General features: G+C 43.3%; 1 long non-coding RNA gene across 1 annotated transcript in view; it reads left to right on the forward strand.

Moving 5' to 3' along the window:
* Positions 1–18,726, forward strand: part of LOC115092250 — a 293,575-nt gene that overhangs the window by 181,139 nt on the left and 93,710 nt on the right. The window lies entirely within an intron of this gene.

An 18,726-nucleotide genomic window follows, 5' to 3' on the forward strand; every position in this document is an offset into this window, starting at 1 on the left:
TCCAGCTGAGTGTGGCAGACCGCCGCTGATGCCATTATCCACTGCCCGGAAGCCATGGCTGGCTCCTGCTGTGCGCAGGCAGGCTGATCCCCGACATGCTCCGTCTTTGCGGATGGAGCCACTGCCAGGGTTGTCACATGGCTGGGAAGCCATCCTTGCCAGTGCCTGCTTCTTCCTCCATCTTTGCGGCAGGGAGCAGCTCCTCCTCGGGCTCTCCACGCGGCAGGGACACCACCAGCATGTCTGTATTTTCATCCTTCACCATAGGCGCAGCCACACACCTCTTGCCGGTATTTATAGGGCCAGTGGCAGGAAAAGCCCCATGGCCCTTATTGATGATGTCATCTACCTGTTCCTGCTTCAGCCCTGTAAAAGGACCTTGCTGCAATTCCTCAGTGCCTTCAGATCGGGTTTGTACAGTGTCTGTGTACTTCCTTCCAATCCAGGTCTTCGGTGGTCTCCTGTGTCTTGATGGATCTTTGCTCCATGTTCTTCGTGTTCCTGAACCTGGTCTCCTTGATGTCCCTGGTCTTGTCCCTCATCGGAGCTCCCTCGTCACCTGTCTTCTGTTCCAGATGTTCCATGTCCAGATATCCTGATGTCCTGTGTCCTGAGGTGTCATGTTCTTTGTTCCTGATGTACGATGTTCCTGTCTTGACTCTGTCCATCTCTTTGTCAGCTCTTCGTCCAGTTCCCAGGTCCCTCGTCTGTCCACATCTCTTGGCATGCTATGTCGTGGTCCGTGACCAGTCCATGGGATGGCTGTGTAGGGCGCCTTGTGGTACAAGGCCTTCTTCTCATCTGCAGCACAAGCCTCCGGGAGACTTCTGTTTTGAAAGCCTTGTTCCTGAGTATCTTGTTCCCGGTCTACGGAGTCCCCTTGTGTCTGCTTCCATCCATGCCTAAGACTCTGCCAGAACCTGCTACGCTCCAGTATGGTCCAGGACCAGCCACAGGCGGCTGTGTAGGGTGCAACCCGATGCAGGCCTCTATTCAATCTTTGTCATGTTTCAGTCTCAAGTTCAATCACAAACAAAAGGAATCGGCTTCTGCATCAAAATCTTTCACCATCCGAATCTTAAATTGTATTTTCAAAATATTAAGATGAAAAACGGGATCGCATCAGCAAGCCTTTTGATGACGTGCCTGGTGTTACCAAGCCGTCCGGTCTTATCTATCATTTGCGACCCGTTTGATGGAAAGTATTTAGAAAATGTTCTTGCTTCAAATTACTCAGATCTGTCAAAGTGCTCAAATAGCCCTGAATAGAGTCTCATTGGTATTATATCCGTGACCCTAATACCAATGAGACTCTATTCAGGGCTATTTGAGCACTTTGACAGATCTGAGTAATTTGAAGCAAGAACATTTTCTAAATACTTTCCATCAAACGGGTCGCAAATGATAGATAAGACCGGACGGCTTGGTAACACCAGGCACGTCGTCAAAAGGCTTGCTGATACGATCCCGTTTTTCATCTTAATATTTTGAAAATACAATTTAAGATTCGGATGGTGAAAGATTTTGATGCAGAAGCCGATTCCTTTTGTTTGTGATTGATAGGTTCATAATTAGGATCGTTGTTTGCTCCTTGTGAGTTAGGTCAGTCTCAAGTTCAACTTCTTTGCCTAGAGTCTGCGTCGCGTTCAGCGTGGCTCGCAACCAGCCATGGGTGACTGCCTAGGGTGCTCTGCGATGCAGTTCTCACACAGTACTTTCGCCTCACTCTTGAATCCTTGCCTGAAACTTCCGAGCAACTTGAATCCTTGTCCAAGGCTTCTGAATATCTTGAATCTTTGTCTGAGTTTTTGAGTTTCCTGAATCCTTGTCTGAGTCTTCTGAGTCATCTGAGTATGCTGAGTCCCTGTCTAAGTATCCAAGTCTTCGTCTGAGTCTCCTGAGTATTCAAGTCTTCATCTGAGTCTTCTGAGAATCCAAGTCTACATCGGAATCCTCCGAGTATCCTGAGTCTTTGTCCAAGTCTTCTTGTTCCTGCCCTCAGCCTTTGTCTGGCCTCATGCACTCATCATTCCCTAGCGACGGGTCCGGAAGGGCTATCGAGTGGCCGGAGTGCTCCAGTGGAGGGCTGAACCTGCTTAGTTCCTGTTCTGGATAATCCTCACCTTTCTTCGCTCCAGCCTTGCTCCTGCTCTACCCGTGCTCATACCAGCTCACCTCCTGCGGTGTGTCTTGGGGCTCCTCCCTGAGCCGTGCCATGGCCCAAGGGCTCACTTCCTACTTTAGATGGGATCTTGTCTCTGAGCTCCTAACAGGGCCTGAGGGTGCGCTCCCGCAATATTATGTGTGCATGCGGGATCCAGAAGTAAGGTTAATGGGAAGGGAGAAGGGAGGGGGAGACAGGGGAAGAGGATGGATTAGGCAGGAAAAAAGGAAAGAGAAGGAGGAGGAGAAGGGGAGCAAAGAGCTAGGGAGAGGTTATGAAATTGGGAGAGGGAGGAAAAAGAGTGAAGGATGGCCCAGGCTCCCATAAGAGGTTGATCACAACCAGCTTACCCTCCCTTTTGTGCTGGATCAGCTTGTAGGAAAAGGCCAAGTGAAGGGCCCCGACTGAATTGTTGCACATCGGCAGACGTGGCATGCAACTTGAGTACGACGGCACTTCTTCTTTGCTTCGATGGTGGAGATTTCTACAATAGCCGTGAGATATACAGAACTGGGTCACAGCCACATGATGTGCAAAAGGTACCTACAGAATGGCTTCTACCACCAAATAGCAGTAAAAGTTTGAGACGCAACAGTAGCTGTTTGCCAAGATATAAGCAATGCTGGTCACCCTGTGTGTTTACTAGTTCAGGGACAGTGTTTTCAATTTTGAAATGGGTTTTTGATTCAAACCATGTATGTGAAAGTTATTTATTTGCCAATATATATATATTATATTTAATTTTATGTTGTGCTGTGGCCATTTTCATCCCACATAAAAGATATTTTGTTTGAACTATGTGGTGTATCCTTCTGTTAGAGATATTGAAAAGGCAAGAAGAGTTAAGAGAGCAAGAAGCATCTTTGTGGGAAGGAGGAAGACCAATTATGCCTACTTGTATTGTTAAAGAGTATAACTGTTTTAATCAGCTTGGGGCAGATTTCAGGAACATATCAGCCCGGAGGATTTTTTTCAAAACTGGCCCACAAGGTATCTGACTCCCTTGTGCACTTTCCTTGCAGCATATGCATCAACAGGTCCCACAAGCATGCCAAGTCAACCCTGGAACATGGCAGAATTGACCCCAAATATCTCCAAAATAAACTTCACATTTTTTCTAAATAACTAAGAAATTGAGTACAATCTAGACCAAGACTGAGCAAAACAGAGCCCAGGTCCATCTATGCAAATTGTTGGGCCCCCCACAAGTCTGCATATATCTTTATAAGACAATTTATTTATATATGTACATGTACCATACATGTGTGATAGATAAATAGTTATCCGCCATTCCTAGTCTGGTCAACCAATCAGTTCTTGAACCAATTACAAGTCATGAGACAACCGTGCTGCCAGCCAGCATCAGAAACACACACACACACACTCACACACACACACACACACGCTCAGTCACACAAACAGATTTTTAGATGCAGAAACTTTATTGGCTTATACACACTGACACTCACTCTTTTTCTCAGATTTTCTCTCACAGACACTCACACTCTCTCTCAGACTTACCCATACACTGAAAGCGAGAGAGTGTGCGCACATCTATGTGTGTCTCACTCAGACATGATGGCAATACTGCAAATATTATATCAGGGCCTAACACACCAATACATCTGCTATTAGGAAAACAGAACAAATCTAGCTGTTATAGATCCCTACACAGAAATTACATGTTAGCAGAATACCTCACTTCATTCACACCTGCAGAACACAGACAGACCCTCACCAAATACAGAATAAAGAGATAATAGATTATAAATAGAAACATGTAGACAACAACCATAACAAAGCAGATTCCATATGCAGTGCAACAATGGAAAAACAGAAATAGCATTCCTCATTAAATGTCAAATAAAATCAAGAAATATAAAACATCAATCATAATAGTAAAACCATACTCATATAAAGAAGAAATATTTCAAATCAACTGATGAATAGAACATGCAATGATAAAAATATATAACATTGTTTTTTTAATTTCCCATACATCAACAAATATTTCAAAACAGCAGACATATCAAATAACACCCAATAATTAAAACTAAGGCTACAAAAATTCCCTTGTTCTCCATACCTGGGAACTTTATGGATTTCAATCAACCTGAAATTGTCATGTATTAGTCATGGATGGGAGGAATGCATAAACATTCTCCTCTCTCTCATACATACACATGTTCATTCTCACACAAACTCCCTTGTATTCTCTCACATACATGTTCAGTGACTCACATGCTGTCTCTCACACACATTTATTTATTTATTTTAATTTTTATTTATTTGTTTTTTTTATATACCAACATTCGATCTGAGATATCACATCAGTTTACATTCAGGTACTGTAGCTATTTCTCTATCCCCAGAGGGCTTACAATCTAAGTTTTGTACCTGAGGCAATGGAGGGTAAAGTGACTTGCCCAAGGTTACAAGGAGCAACAGCAGGACTCGAGCCCTGGTCTCCTGATTTGTAGCCCACTGTTCTAACCACTAGGCTGTTCCTCCTCCCTCTAGCTCCTACTCTAGCTCACACAAATGTTCAATGACTCACTCTTGCTCACATACACATTTATTTATTTATCTATTTATTTATTGGTTTTTATATACCGCCGCTCATCAGAGATATCGCGTCGGTGTACAGAGAACGAAAAACATACGCCGTAGCGTTATACATGGAACAAGATAATAATAGCTGAGGTCTAATACATAAAGCAACTAAAAATAAAAACAGTGATATAACTTAAAGTCAAACTTATAAGGTAACAATTATAACTTAAGTTGACAGAAACACATGGGGAGGCTGGGCAGGAAAAAAGAATATATACAATTTGGAAGTGAAAGGCAAAGAAAGGCGTTGCAACTTAGAGAAAGCATAAGAACGGAGAGAAAGGCACAGATAGAACAGAGTAGCAATTACATAAAGGTTTATCTGAGGTACAAAGGTAGAAAAGATGAGCGAGATAAGGAGACATATTAAAGGAAAATATTTATTATGGGGGGGGGGGGGGAGAGGCAGAAGTAGGTTGTAGAGGAGTAAGTAGGACTCATGTGTAGGCTTGAGTGAATAACCATGTCTTGAGTTTTTGTTTGAATATCTTAGGGGACAATTCAAGACGTAATTCGATAGGCATGGAATTCCATAACATGGGGCCAGCTATTTAAAGTTTTTTTATTCCGGTATTCGTCGAAACATCATATCGGTTTACATGTAACGTGTGACAGAAGGGAAATACATTAAACAGGGTGAATGCTGAACTTGGATGGGTAAATAGATGTTAGTTTACAAACTTTGTTAGTGTCAAAAGTTGCATATCATAAATAAGGAAAAAGCCATAACATTACACATGCTCACTCATTCTCTCTTATGCTTATACATATGCCCAGTGGCTTAAATAGTCCTCTTGCTCACACATTTGCTCATTGGCTCAGTTGCTCACACACATGTTTGTAAACAATAACAAGTCCAACTGTGTTATGCAGTGCAACAGTGGAAAAACAGAATCAGCATTCTTCACAAAACATTAAGCAATATGTCAAAACAGCTGACAAACACCCAATAAAGAGAAAAATGTACATATATTTTTTCAAATATTTCACAAACTCCAAATATTTCAAAACAGCAAACAGGAAATAACACCTAAAAATGTAAAATAATAGGATTACGAAATCTCCAGGTCTCCTTACCTGGAATCCTTTGATTTGCAGTCATCTAGAGATTGTTGAGGATTGGCAGAAGGGAGGCCACACAAACTTTATCTTCTCTCTCTCATACTCACATATATGCTGTCACATACACAGTGTCTCTCTCTCTCTCTCTCTCATACAGACTCTCATCCTCACACAGGCTCTCTCCCTTACATAAATACGCAAGTTCTCACACACACATATGCAGGCTCTCTCTTTCTCTCTCACTCACATACTCATACACATGCAGGCTCTCTCTCTCACATACACATGTAGGCTCTCTCACTCATGCAAGCTAGGGATGTGAATCGTGTCCTCGATCGTCTTAACGATCGATTTCGGCTGGGAGGGGGAGGGAATCGTATCGTATTTGGGGGGGTAAAATATCGTGAAAAATCGTGAAAAATCGTTAAAAATCGAAAAATCGAAAAATCGAAAAACCGGCACATTAAAACCCCCTAAAACCCACCCCCGACCCTTTAAATTAAATCCCCCACCCTCCCGAACCCCCCCCAAATAACTTAAATAACCTGCGGGTCCAGCGGCGGTCCGGAACGGCAGCGGTCCGGAACGGGCTCCTGCTCTGAATCTTGTCGTCTTCAGCCGGCACCATTTTCCAAAATGGCGCCGAAAAATGGCGGCGGCCATAGACGAAAAAGATTGGACGGCAGGAGGTCCTTCCGGACCCCCGCTGGACTTTTGGCAAGTCTCGTGGGGGTCAGGAGGCCCCCACAAGCTGGCCAAAAGTTCCTGGAGGTCCAGCGGGGGTCAGGGAGCGATTTCCCGCCGCGAATCGTTTTCGTACGGAAAATGGCGCCGGCCATACGCGTATGGCCGGCGCCATTTTCCGTACGGAAAATGGCGCCGGCAGGAGATCGACTGCAGGAGGTCGTTCAGCGAGGCGCCGGAACCCTCGCTGAACGACCTCCTGCAGTCGATCTCCTGCCGGCGCCATTTTCCGTACGAAAACGATTCGCGGCGGGAAATCGCTCCCTGACCCCCGCTGGACCTCCAGGAACTTTTGGCCAGCTTGTGGGGGGCCTCCTGACCCCCACGAGACTTGCCAAAAGTCCAGCGGGGGTCCGGAAGGACCTCCTGCCGTCCAATCTTTTTCGTCTATGGCCGCCGCCATTTTTCAGCGCCATTTTGGAAAATGGCGCCGGCTGAAGACGACAAGATTCAGAGCAGGAGCCCGTTCCGGACCGCTGCCGTTCCGGACCGCCGCTGGACCCGCAGGTTATTTAAGTTATTTGGGGGGGGTTCGGGAGGGTGGGGGATTTAATTTAAAGGGTCGGGGGTGGGTTTTAGGGGGTTTTAGTGTGCCGGCTCACGATTCTAACGATTTATAACGATAAATCGTTAGAATCTGTATTGTATTGTGTTCCATAACGGTTTAAGACGATATTAAAATTATCGGACGATAATTTTAATCGTCCTAAAACGATTCACATCCCTAATGCAAGCTCTCTCTCTCTCTCTCTCTCTGTCACTCACACAAATGTAAGCTCTCTCATACACACACAGATGCTCTCTCTTTCATACATATGCAGGCTCTCCCAAGCACATGTAGACTCTCTCTCTCAAATAACATACCAAATCTCTCATACACATAAACACACATTCTCTTAACTCCCCCTTTCTTCTGGGCCTTGTCTAAGGCCCTACCAGATTGCTAGCTGCTTTTTACTGTCAGAGGGGAGGTAGGAGGAGAGCACAATAGCAGCACTGTTACGGAGAGGGACACATGCCCTGCCTTCCTCTCTTCTGACCGTAGTGAAAAGGGCTATACATGGCCTTGTTAAGCCATTCTTTGGGCCATTCAGGTGGGCTTCATTTCCCAGTGTCACATCTTAATCAGATCATTCATGTTGGCACCAGATCTATATGTTTTGATTATTGTCTGACATGTTATTTTTACCTGGTTCTTCTTACAATACAATACAATTTTTCAGCTGTTGTTACCATTTATTATGCCTTTTGTTTGTCCAATTTTGGGACTTTTCTTTACCCAGTTTACCTCCAAAATCTTTTGCTCCATTGTTATATCCTTTATGTGTTTGCCTTTTATGTTGCATTTATAGCTGCTTTTCTTTTCTCTTCCTTCTTTTTTGTATCACTGGTTTTGGGGCACCTTACATTTTTTCAGTTTTTTTTTTACATTTTTCTGTACTTTCTCATATTCCTATTTTTGGGTCTTTCCTTTGTTTATAGTGGTTTCTCAAGTTAATATTGCAAAGGGGTCCATGTGTCATCACTCCTTACATCATTCCACAAGTACTGTTTGTGGCGCATTTTACCCTTTTTTTCTTATTTAATGTCACTTTGATGTCGGGTACAGTCAGCAGCCTCATATACCATTTTATACTTGGATTTAAAGGTACAGTTGGTTTTCTGGTTTTTAGGTTTCTTTACCTGCAGTATCTCATTAATAGTATATTTTTTCTTTTACTATACTTTTAACTGTTTTTGCTTTCCGGTTGCAGATTTTTGATACTTCTCCACTTTGCCCTTAAGAACATAAGAACATAAGAAATTGCCATGCTGGGTCAGACCAAGGGTCTATCAAGCCCAGCATCCTGTTTCCAACAGTGGCCAATCCAGGCCACAAGAACCTGGCAAGTACCCAAACACCAAGAAGATCCCATGCTACTGATGCAATTAATAGCAGTGGCTATTCCCTAAGTAAAATTGATTAATAGCCCTTTTGAATGATTGATGACAAAGACAGCGGTACCGTTTGTTTCTTATTTGTATTCTCATGTCTTCATTCCGTTTATTTCATTTGTTTGTCCATGGGACTGTTCCATTCGCTTTTATCCTTTTACTTGTATTCTTTTTTCATGACAGTTACATTTCACTTTTGTGGTTCACATATCCTTTTCTTGTCACAGTCACTTCTGCATGCCCAGTTCTCTCTGTCTCTTAAGCACCCCTTTGCTTATTAGCCATCCTTTACAGTTGGTTTTGTAATGGTCGCCATGCTGGGTTCCTCTGTCAGTTTCATATCCTTAACAGCTGGATATTGTAATGATCTCCAGGCTGATTTTGTAATGATCACCACACCGGGTCCCTTATGTGTTTGATCGCACTTTAAGCGATCTGAGGTTTTTTTCCACCTTTGAATACATCTAAACCTTAAGGGTTTGATTTTTTTTTTTAGCAGTATTTTAGTTTATTTAGTTGCTCTTTGGGTCTTTTCCATTTTCACATCTACAATTCTATTATATTTCACAGATATTTTTATGTTATTGTTGAAGATCTTTTCGGTCTCCTGTTCTGTCCCTTCTGATGCAGCCAGTGTGAAACACAACCCGTGTCGGGGGACTCACAGTGCTGCTACTACGAACTGATTACACTGCTTTCATCTGCAACATCTGTCTGCCTGATGATTGATTTGATGGAATAAAACCCTACTGATACCTCAAGACAGCTTTTTGCCTCTAGATGTTTCCTAACCTTTTGAACACACCCTACTCCTAGTGTAATGTAATAACATTCAATTGCAGCAGTAACTGATATAGTGTAGCATTGCTAAATGTTCTCTCTGAATAGACACTTGTTAGTAGAAAACTTATTGAGGTGGTCAATCCTGTCAGCACACAAATGAGCTCCATTAGATGATGCTGCTGCTCTATTATTTTATACAAATATCTTCAAATTATGCTCAGGATAAAAAATGCTATATTTGTTTTGCCATCATACAACTAATGCCAGATAGTAAACTTTGGGGCTGATTTTAAAAGGCCCGCGCGCGCCGGCGCACCTAAAGGCCCGGGACGCGCGTAAGTCCCGGGGCTTTCGAAAAGGGGAGGGAGGGGGCGTGTCCAGGGGCATTCCCAAAACGACGCTGCGTTTCGGGGGCGGGCCCGGGGGCGTGGCGCTGGCCCGGGGGCGTGGTCGAGGCCTCCGGACCAGCCCCCGGGACCGGAGGACGGAGCGGGGCTGCCGGCCGACGCGCGCAAAGGTGGGGGGGGGGGGTTTAGATAGGGCCGGGGGGGTGGGTTAGGTAGGGGAAGGGAGGGGAAGGTTGGGGGAGGGCGAAGAAAAGTTCCCTCCGAGGCCGCTCCAAAATCGGAGCGGCCTCGGAGGGAACAGGCAGGCCGCGCACGCGTATCTTATAAAATCCAGTGTACTTTTGTTCGCGCCTGCTGAGCGAACAAAAGTACACGCTCGCGCAAGTATTTAAAATCTGCCCCTTTATGTGCAGAAGAGGATTTTTTTTCCAGCAGCCACAGAAGCAGAAGTATCTGCAGTAGCAGAATCAGGTAAAAAATGAAGGAAACATCTTCTTCCATAAAAGATATAATGTCAAATGCCGTAATGTTTATTGAGTCTCTGCCTTAAATCCTATCACACAGACAGCACATTTTTAAACAAGGGATTGTGGGAATCCGTGGTGACAAATTTCCAGCAAAGAAAAGCTTTCATTCTGTATATTAAACATTGTGTGCCGGATTTTAATAGCCCTACACGCATAAATCCAGAGGATTTACGCACGTAGAGGGGGTTACGTGTGCTGGGCCTTTATTTTATAAAGGCCCAGCAACGCACCTAAAGCCCCGGAATGTGTCTGTCCCAGGGTTTTACAAAAGGGGCGGTCCAGGGGCGGGAGCAGGGCCAGAAACCTCCGGCACAGCGGCTGCTGGCACGCACAACTTGTGTCTGCCCAGAGGCAGGCACAAAAGGTGAGACAGAGGTCGGGGAGGTTAGAGTAGGGCTGGAGGAGGAAGGTTAGGGGAATGGGTGGGAAGGTTAGAATAGGGTGGAGAGAACAGGGGAAAGCCATGGGTGTCGGCGCATGCAAGATGCTCTAGTGTACACCCCCTTGCGCGCACCGTTATAAAATTGGGCATACATGTGCGCGTCGGGTAGCATAGGTTTGAAAAATTACCCCAGTGAGTTTTAGGTTTTGTTCTACCATCTCTGTCTATTGTTGACTACTGTCGTTGGATCTGTTATACCATCAGTTGAAATAGAAATGACATCATCCTCCTCGCTATTAAAATGAAATAGCTTCCAAAAGGAAATGCCCAGTTTGTCACTTTCACTGTCTCCTATCTCTATGTGTGCTTTACCTACCTACTTCAATTTCTTCTGCAAGATGATCTTTCTGCTCCACATTTTTGATGGATTCCTGTAACTCCATATTTATTTTATTTATTTATTTAGAGCTTTTTTATACCGACACTCATGATACCAGTCATATCATATCGGTTTACAAGAAACAATGGTGCAATAACATTAACATCAATATGGACTATAGGCGAAGAGAGAGCAAAGTGAGCAAAAGTTACAATAACACAGGGGCACTTGAACTGGGAGGAGGAAGAGCCAGAGGCATGGCTAACTCAGAAAATAATATCAGGTCATATACTCAGGACTATAATAATAACATGTACTCAGGACTGAATACTATCAAATATATAAATAATACCATATAATCAGGGCTGTAGTGATATCACATGTTCTTGACTAAATAGTATCTGTTCATAAATAGTATCTGTTCATATCAGTCCAATAAAGTTCGGATTTTAAAGACGATATCAAGAATCCTCTACAAAATTAATAAAGGAAAATATTTGCTTTCTGAATCAGCTAGTAATATTTTATTGGCTAAAAAGTTACTGGAGAGTTTTCTTTCCCACTGCAGGACAAAGAAGCTGTTGATATCCTGAAGACTTTATTACCTATTGGTGCTTATGTTTAATTTTCTTGGGAGGAATGAAATTAATTGCTGCCCATGTATTAGAAAAAAATTGCTGTTCTTGTGATGATGATAAGGAAAACTATGATTTGCACAATGGAATAACCTGTGTAAAATTTCCTACTGAATCACCCAAAAATGATTTCATCAATTAGTGCATCAAATATATCAAACTATTAGAGATGTGAATCGTTTTCCATATCGTCTTAACGATAGAAATCGTGTGGCAGGGCAAGAAAATCGTGTTAGGCACGATTTTTTAGTTAAAAAATCGTTAAAAATCGTTTTTTTCCGATTAGTGCGCACTAACGGGAGTTAGTGCGCACTAACTGAAAATGATACAATTTGACACTTTTCAGGTCAGTTAAGGTCAGTTTAGGAATGAATATGTATTCCTATTGGCTGCCCTCTTATTTATTCATGTTACCAAGCTTCCCACTGACAGTATATGGGGGATGGGAAATGGAAACAGTTGGTAGCTTGACAAAACAAGTAATGTGATCAGTCAATGTGACTAGAACTTGTGCCCTAACCCTGATACCAGGGGTATTGTGATCTTCCTGCACACAGTGCCCTATCCCTATTAATACCAGGAGTGTTGTGATCTTCCTGCACACAGTGCCCTAACCCTGGCACCAGGGGTGTTGTGATCTTCCTGCACACAGTGCCCTATCCCTATTAATACCAGGAGTGTTGTGATCTTCCTACACACAGTGCCCTAACCCTGGCACCAGGGGTGTTGTGATCTTCCTGCACACAGTGCCCTATCCCTATTAATACCAGGAGTGTTGTGATCTTCCTGCACACAGTGCCCTAACCCTGGCACCAGGGGTGTTGTGATCTTCCTGCACACAGTGCCCTATCCCTATTAATACCAGGAGTGTTGTGATCTTCCTGCACACAGTGCCCTAACCCTGGCACCAGGGGTGTTGTGATCTTCCTGCACACAGTGCCCTATCCCTATTAATACCAGGAGTGCTGTGATCTTCCTGCACACAGTGCCCTAACCCTGGCACCAGGGGTGTTGTGATCTTCCTGCACACAGTGCCCTATCCCTATTAATACCAGTAGTGTTGTGATCTTCCTGCACACAGTGCCCTAACCCTGGCACCAGGGGTGTTGTGATCTTCCTGCACACAGTGCCCTATCCCTGGCACCAGGGGTGTTGTGATCTTCATGTACACCGTGCCCTATCCCTATTAATACCAGGAGTGTTGTGATCTTCCTGCACACAGTGCCCTATTCCTGATACCAGGGGTGTTGTGATCTTCCTGCACACAGTGCCCTATCCCTATTAATACCAGGAGTGTTGTGATCTTCCTGCACACAGTGCCCTATTCCTGATACCGGGGGTGTTGGGATCTTCTTGCATACATCCCGGTATCAGGGATAGGGCACTGCATGCAGGAAGATCACAACACTCCTGGTATCAGGAATAGGGCACTGCATGCAGGAAGATCACAACACTCCTGGTATTAGGGATAGGGCACTGCGTGCAGGAAGATCACAACACCCCTGGTATTAGGGATAGGGCACTGCGTGCAGGAAGATCACAACACTCCTGGTATTAATAGAGATAGGGCACTGCATGCAGGAAGATCACAACACCCCTGGTATCAGGGATAGGGCACTGTGTGCAGGAAGATCACAATACCCCAGAGGAGTGAGGGTCAGGCAGCTCCCCCCTGTCTGTGAAGCCAGCCTCTCACTAGTAATGCAGGGAGGGAGCTGTCTCAGACTTCACCATCCTCCCCCCCCCCCCTCACCCACACACCATTCACTAGCTGGGGACATGGGGGAAGTCAGGAGTGAGGGTCAGGCAGCTCCCCCCTGTCTGTGAAGCCAGCCTCTCACTAGTAATGCAGGGAGGGAGCTGTCTCAGACTTCACCATCCTCCCCCCCCCCCCTCACCCACACACCATTCACTAGCTGGGACATGGGGGAAGTCAGGAGTGAGGGTCAGGCAGCTCCCCCCTGTCTGTGAAGCCAGCCTCTCACTAGTAATGCAGGGAGGGAGCTGTCTCAGACTTCACCATCCTCCCCCCCCTCACCCACACACCATTCACTAGCTGGGACATGGGGGAAGTCAGGAGTGAGGGTCAGGCAGCTCCCCCCTGTCTGTGAAGCCAGCCTCTCACTAGTAATGCAGGGAGGGAGCTGTCTCAGACTTCACCATCCTCCCCCCCCCCCCCTCACCCACACACCATTCACTAGCTGGGACATGGGGGAAGTCAGGAGTGAGGGTCAGGCAGCTCCCCCCTGTCTGTGAAGCCAGCCTCTCACTAGTAATGCAGGGAGGGAGCTGTCTCAGACTTCACCATCCTCCCCCCCCCCCTCACCCACACACCATTCACTAGCTGGGACATGGGGGAAGTCAGGAGTGAGGGTCAGCCAGCTCCCCCCTGTCTGTGAAGCCAGCCTCTCACTAGTAATGCAGGCAGGGAGCTGTCTCAGACTTCACCATCCTCCCCCCCCTCACCCACACACCATTCACTAGCTTTGACATGGGGGAAGTCAGGAGTGAGGGTCAGCCAGCTCCCCCCTGTCTGTGAAGCCAGCCTCTCACTAGTAATGCAGGGAGGGAGCTGTCTCAGACTGGTATCAGGGATAGGGCACTGAGTGCAGGAAGATCACAACACCCCTGGTATCAGGAATAGGGCACAGGTTCTAGTCATATTGACTGATCACATTACTTTTTTTGTCAACTACCAACAGCTTTCATTTCCCATCCCCCCAACCATCACCTCAGTTGGAACCTTGGTAACATCAATAGATAAGAGGGCAGCCAGCCAATAGGAATACATATTCATTCCTAACTGACCTTTACTGATCTGGAAAGTGTCAATTTGTATCATTTTCAGTTAGTGCGCACTAACTCGAGTTAGTGCGCACTAACACGATTTAACGATTTTTAACGATAAATCGTTAGAATTTCTATTGTATCGTGTTCTATAACGATTTAAGACGATATTAAAATTATCGGACGATAATTTTAATCGTTAAAAAACGATTCACATCCCTACAAACTATTGTTATATGTTGGGGCCCCAGTAGTTTGATATAGCTGGGTAGATGGTGTTAATATTTTCTGTAATTGTATGCTTAAGGTTTGCTTAAGAAACTAGGAGATTTTGTACGTTGTTGAAAAAGATTTGAATGTAATAAAAGTATTTTAAGAAGATGTTTTTTAGATACTTTGTTTTGCATTTTCCTTTGGTTAGATATTTAGAATTTCCTACTATAGGAGAAGTAACTATGGATGCTTTTTATTCAGTTTTTCTCATTTCTTCATCCCAAAGATCTTCTTCAAATCAGAATGTTTTATTTTTTGACAATTCGACTACAGCTACTAATAATATTTTCAGTTACCAGTATATTTAGCACTCTTATAAATATAAGGTAAATAATGTTAGGGTTAGAATGTAGTTGTTTGCTCCTATGCTTTGTTGGTACTTTAAGGGACTAATTCATTAAAAAACATTAAGGAGATCATTTAATAAACTGTGCTATTTTCCTCAGAGGGGAAAATACTGCCGGGGTTAACTAAACGGTGGTATTTAGTAATGTAATTTAGTAAACACCGTGATATTTTCCCGGCATTAAAACAGAGCTGGGAAAATTACAGCTGACTTTGCTGCCTATAAAAATAATGGAATAGAAGCATAATATGATAGAGCATAAGTAGATAAGTGGCCGGCCAATGCATTTTGTTCATATGGAGCATGGCCCGGAGATTAATAGGTACTCTAGGTCCCACTAGCCACCAGAGATTGCCAGATATGGTGGCAGTGGTGGTGAGGAGGGGGGTCAGGGATTCAGAAGGCTAGGATCATTAGTTGTGAGTCAGGGGGTCTTTGGAGGTTGGGGGTCTAATTTTTCCAAGGGTTGGGATTGGGAAGGGGAGGGGATACCTTTAAATGTAGCAGGGGATTGCAAAGGGGATCTCATAAGATCCACAGGTGAGGTTTACACATATTGGGGAGGCTTCTTTCAGGCTGTTTAAGCCTTATAATTGCAGCCCAGGGAGCTTTGGGACCCATGTTTGGTTCCCACTGCTTCTAAACAAAGGGGGTCATTTTCAAAAGTGAATGCACGCAAAAAGGGACTTTTCACGTGCGATCACTAAATGGGGGCGGAGTCAGCCCCGGAAGAGGAGGAGTCGAGATGGCACCAGGGCCAATGCTGCGGTGACATCGCTGGTGGTGAAAGGTAAGGACCCTTATCGCTGCCATTTCGCGCCGAATAATTACACCTATAGAGTTTTGGTGCGAAAGCCGGCAGCCAGCGCACCGAAGTGGTGCGATGGCTGCCAGCTTTTGCAGGCCCACCTCCCCGCTTCGCCCCCCCCCCCCCCCCGTTAAAGCCGCATTTTCTAAGGTCTGCGACCTTAGAAAATCCAGGCCAAAGTTAGCTACAATGCCTGCTATAAAACTAACTTTCCTGAAAATAAAGCAGCTGGAGATTTTTCAAGCAAGTCACATTATATTATTACCATACAACTGATTAGTAGTGAGCTATTTTGCTTGTATTTGGAAAGCATTTCCATGCAAAGCACATGATTACCAATTTTGCATTGTTTGAGTTAATATAGCACACATTATTTTAAATTCCATTCATTATTGCTGTGTAAAGCATTTACCACACAATAAATGTTGTTTACTTAACGACAAATGCCTAACATAGTTTAGCAAATATACCCCTAAGTGTGGAAGGCTACCAAGGACAAACTTTCAAACTCCTCCTACTACTATTATTTATCATTTCTAAAGTGCTACTACACATATGAAGCACTATGCAGATGCAAATATGAGACAGTCCTTGCTCCATGGAACTTATAAAATAGTCAAGATATGTATACATTTATTATAAATGTTCTCTGTATTTGACTATGGAAATATTTTTTCCTGCTTTTTCTGTTTTATGTAAACCGGTATGATTTGCATTTTAATGTAAGAATGTCGGTATATAAAAATTATAAATACATAAATAAATAAATACATGACAAATGAGTCTATGGTAAGTGTATTTGTTGTAGATAGATAAGTGGTTACGCTTAAAAAACAGATTCAAAAAGGTGAACTTTTAAATTCTGGTTTTAAAACCTAACCTATGCAGTAAATCAGACTTTAGTACTTGCGTTGCAAAGATAATTATAAACAGGGTTTGGTCACACTCTGCAGATAATTGTTTTTCGAGTCTGCGCCCTCCACAAAGGCCCATTTAGTTCATGGGGAAAATCCTTCATCTCACTCTCATCCAAGAGGGGAATGGGGGTAATCAAGCTTATCCTTGTCCCGCCCTACGATATTCACATTTGATAGTTATGGGGAAATTTAATCTCTATTTTGACAATAGCAACCAGCAGCCATGATTTTCTAAATGACTCAGGATAGTTAATAATCTTACAACTTATTTTGTGTCCATCCCATAAGGCAGGTCATCCATTAGATTAGCTTGCAGTCCCAGATTGTAATTATGCTAGCAATCTTGTCCACATGATTGACTCATATCTCCTGATTTGGTCAGGCCATGTATTTTTACTTACATTTACATTGAAACAGGGTCTGGTTAAGGAAACTGCTTTGGAAGAGTTATTTCAAAATACAGGGAAGGTAGATGTAAAACAAAAGATATAATGGTTAGGTGTTGTGACAACTGAATCATCGCTAGATGTGTGATGGGAAAACTTTCTTACTCTGCGTAGAGATTCTTTAGAGATAGTTGCCCATTTGGAAAAAAGAGTGATTACTAAGCATGCTAGTAATAAATTGTTCTCAACCAATTTAAGCCAATTGAAAAGGAAAAGGTGGGCCTTGGAATGAGCTTGGTTAAAAACAAGAAATCTATAAGATAGATAGGTTTGGTTTTCCCATTTTAAACATTATAAATCAGCAATCATATCCACTAAAAAAGCTGTTTCATTGATAAAATCGTGAAAGCAAAAAACTTATTGTGAGAGCAATTTGTAGTGGCAAAGATACTTTGGAAAATCTGATGAAGAATTCTAACTAATAACAGCTAATTCCAAAAGTAGAGAAGTTGACTGTATTCTTTAATAAGAAAATACAGTATATGTATTGTGAATTAGCAACCACTGAGCCAAATAAATGCATTCATAACAATCAGGAAGCAGAAACTTAGGATTTAAAGGTATATCCAGAAGCAAGGCATAAAAAGATTGGGCCCTATATTCAAAGATATCTAGTTATCTAAGTTATGTGGATATTACTTATCTGGATAACATAGAAGAGATATTCACCTGCATGGCTATGATGCTGAATATAACCGGATAAGTTCTAGTTATCCAAATAAGTTATATCTGGATAACTTTATACCTACTATTGAACAGGTCTAACTTATTTGATTAACTTAACCATATAAGGCTGAATATAGGCACTTATCCAATTAAGATAAGTAGCACTGCCCCGATCCACCCATTGCCTATCCGGTTATCTACTTAGCCAGATAAGTAACTTATCAGGTTAAGTGATAGCCACTGAACATAGCCAGATATTCAATGGCTATGTTCAGTGGCTATCACAGATAAGTAGGACAGATATGTCCTACTTATCTCTCTATTTAGCACTAAACATGCTTTCAATATTGGGTCCATCATTAGGGATATTCAAGATTTTAGATCATTGACATCTGTTTCAATTAATTTATTAATGAATTCTCAATTAATTTGACATAATTCAGAACAGGATTAATCCTTCAAGACACTCTTAGATAAATTGACAAGCCTTGTAGCAGTAGACTCCATAGATAAAGTGGCAAAGGGGGGGATGTCCACTGAATCTTTGTTTTGGAAGGGTCTAAAATGATTTATGGAAAAGGATTTGGACTTTTTGGGATCTTTGGTTAACTATTTATTTTAACAAGTATATTACCCAGATGCTTTGAAAATGTAGGCCTAGATTTCAAGGGGTTTGGATTTGGCACAATCAAGGTTTCACCTCAGTTTATCGCCAAGACTGTTTTGGTCTCATTGGTGGATGACTTACAGCTGCTGCTTGATCAAGGGGAATCAGGGTTCCTGATTCTCTATGATTTCTCAGATGCCTTTGGTATGGTGAATCATAAACATCTCTTAAAACTTTCCTTGAATTCTCTGATTTCTGGTTAGTTACCTAATCTTTGGTTCTCTCTGCACTGGATTACTGTAATG

This window comes from Rhinatrema bivittatum, chromosome 5 (genome assembly GCF_901001135.1).
Source record: "Rhinatrema bivittatum chromosome 5, aRhiBiv1.1, whole genome shotgun sequence".
Classification (NCBI taxonomy): Eukaryota; Metazoa; Chordata; class Amphibia; order Gymnophiona; family Rhinatrematidae; genus Rhinatrema; species Rhinatrema bivittatum.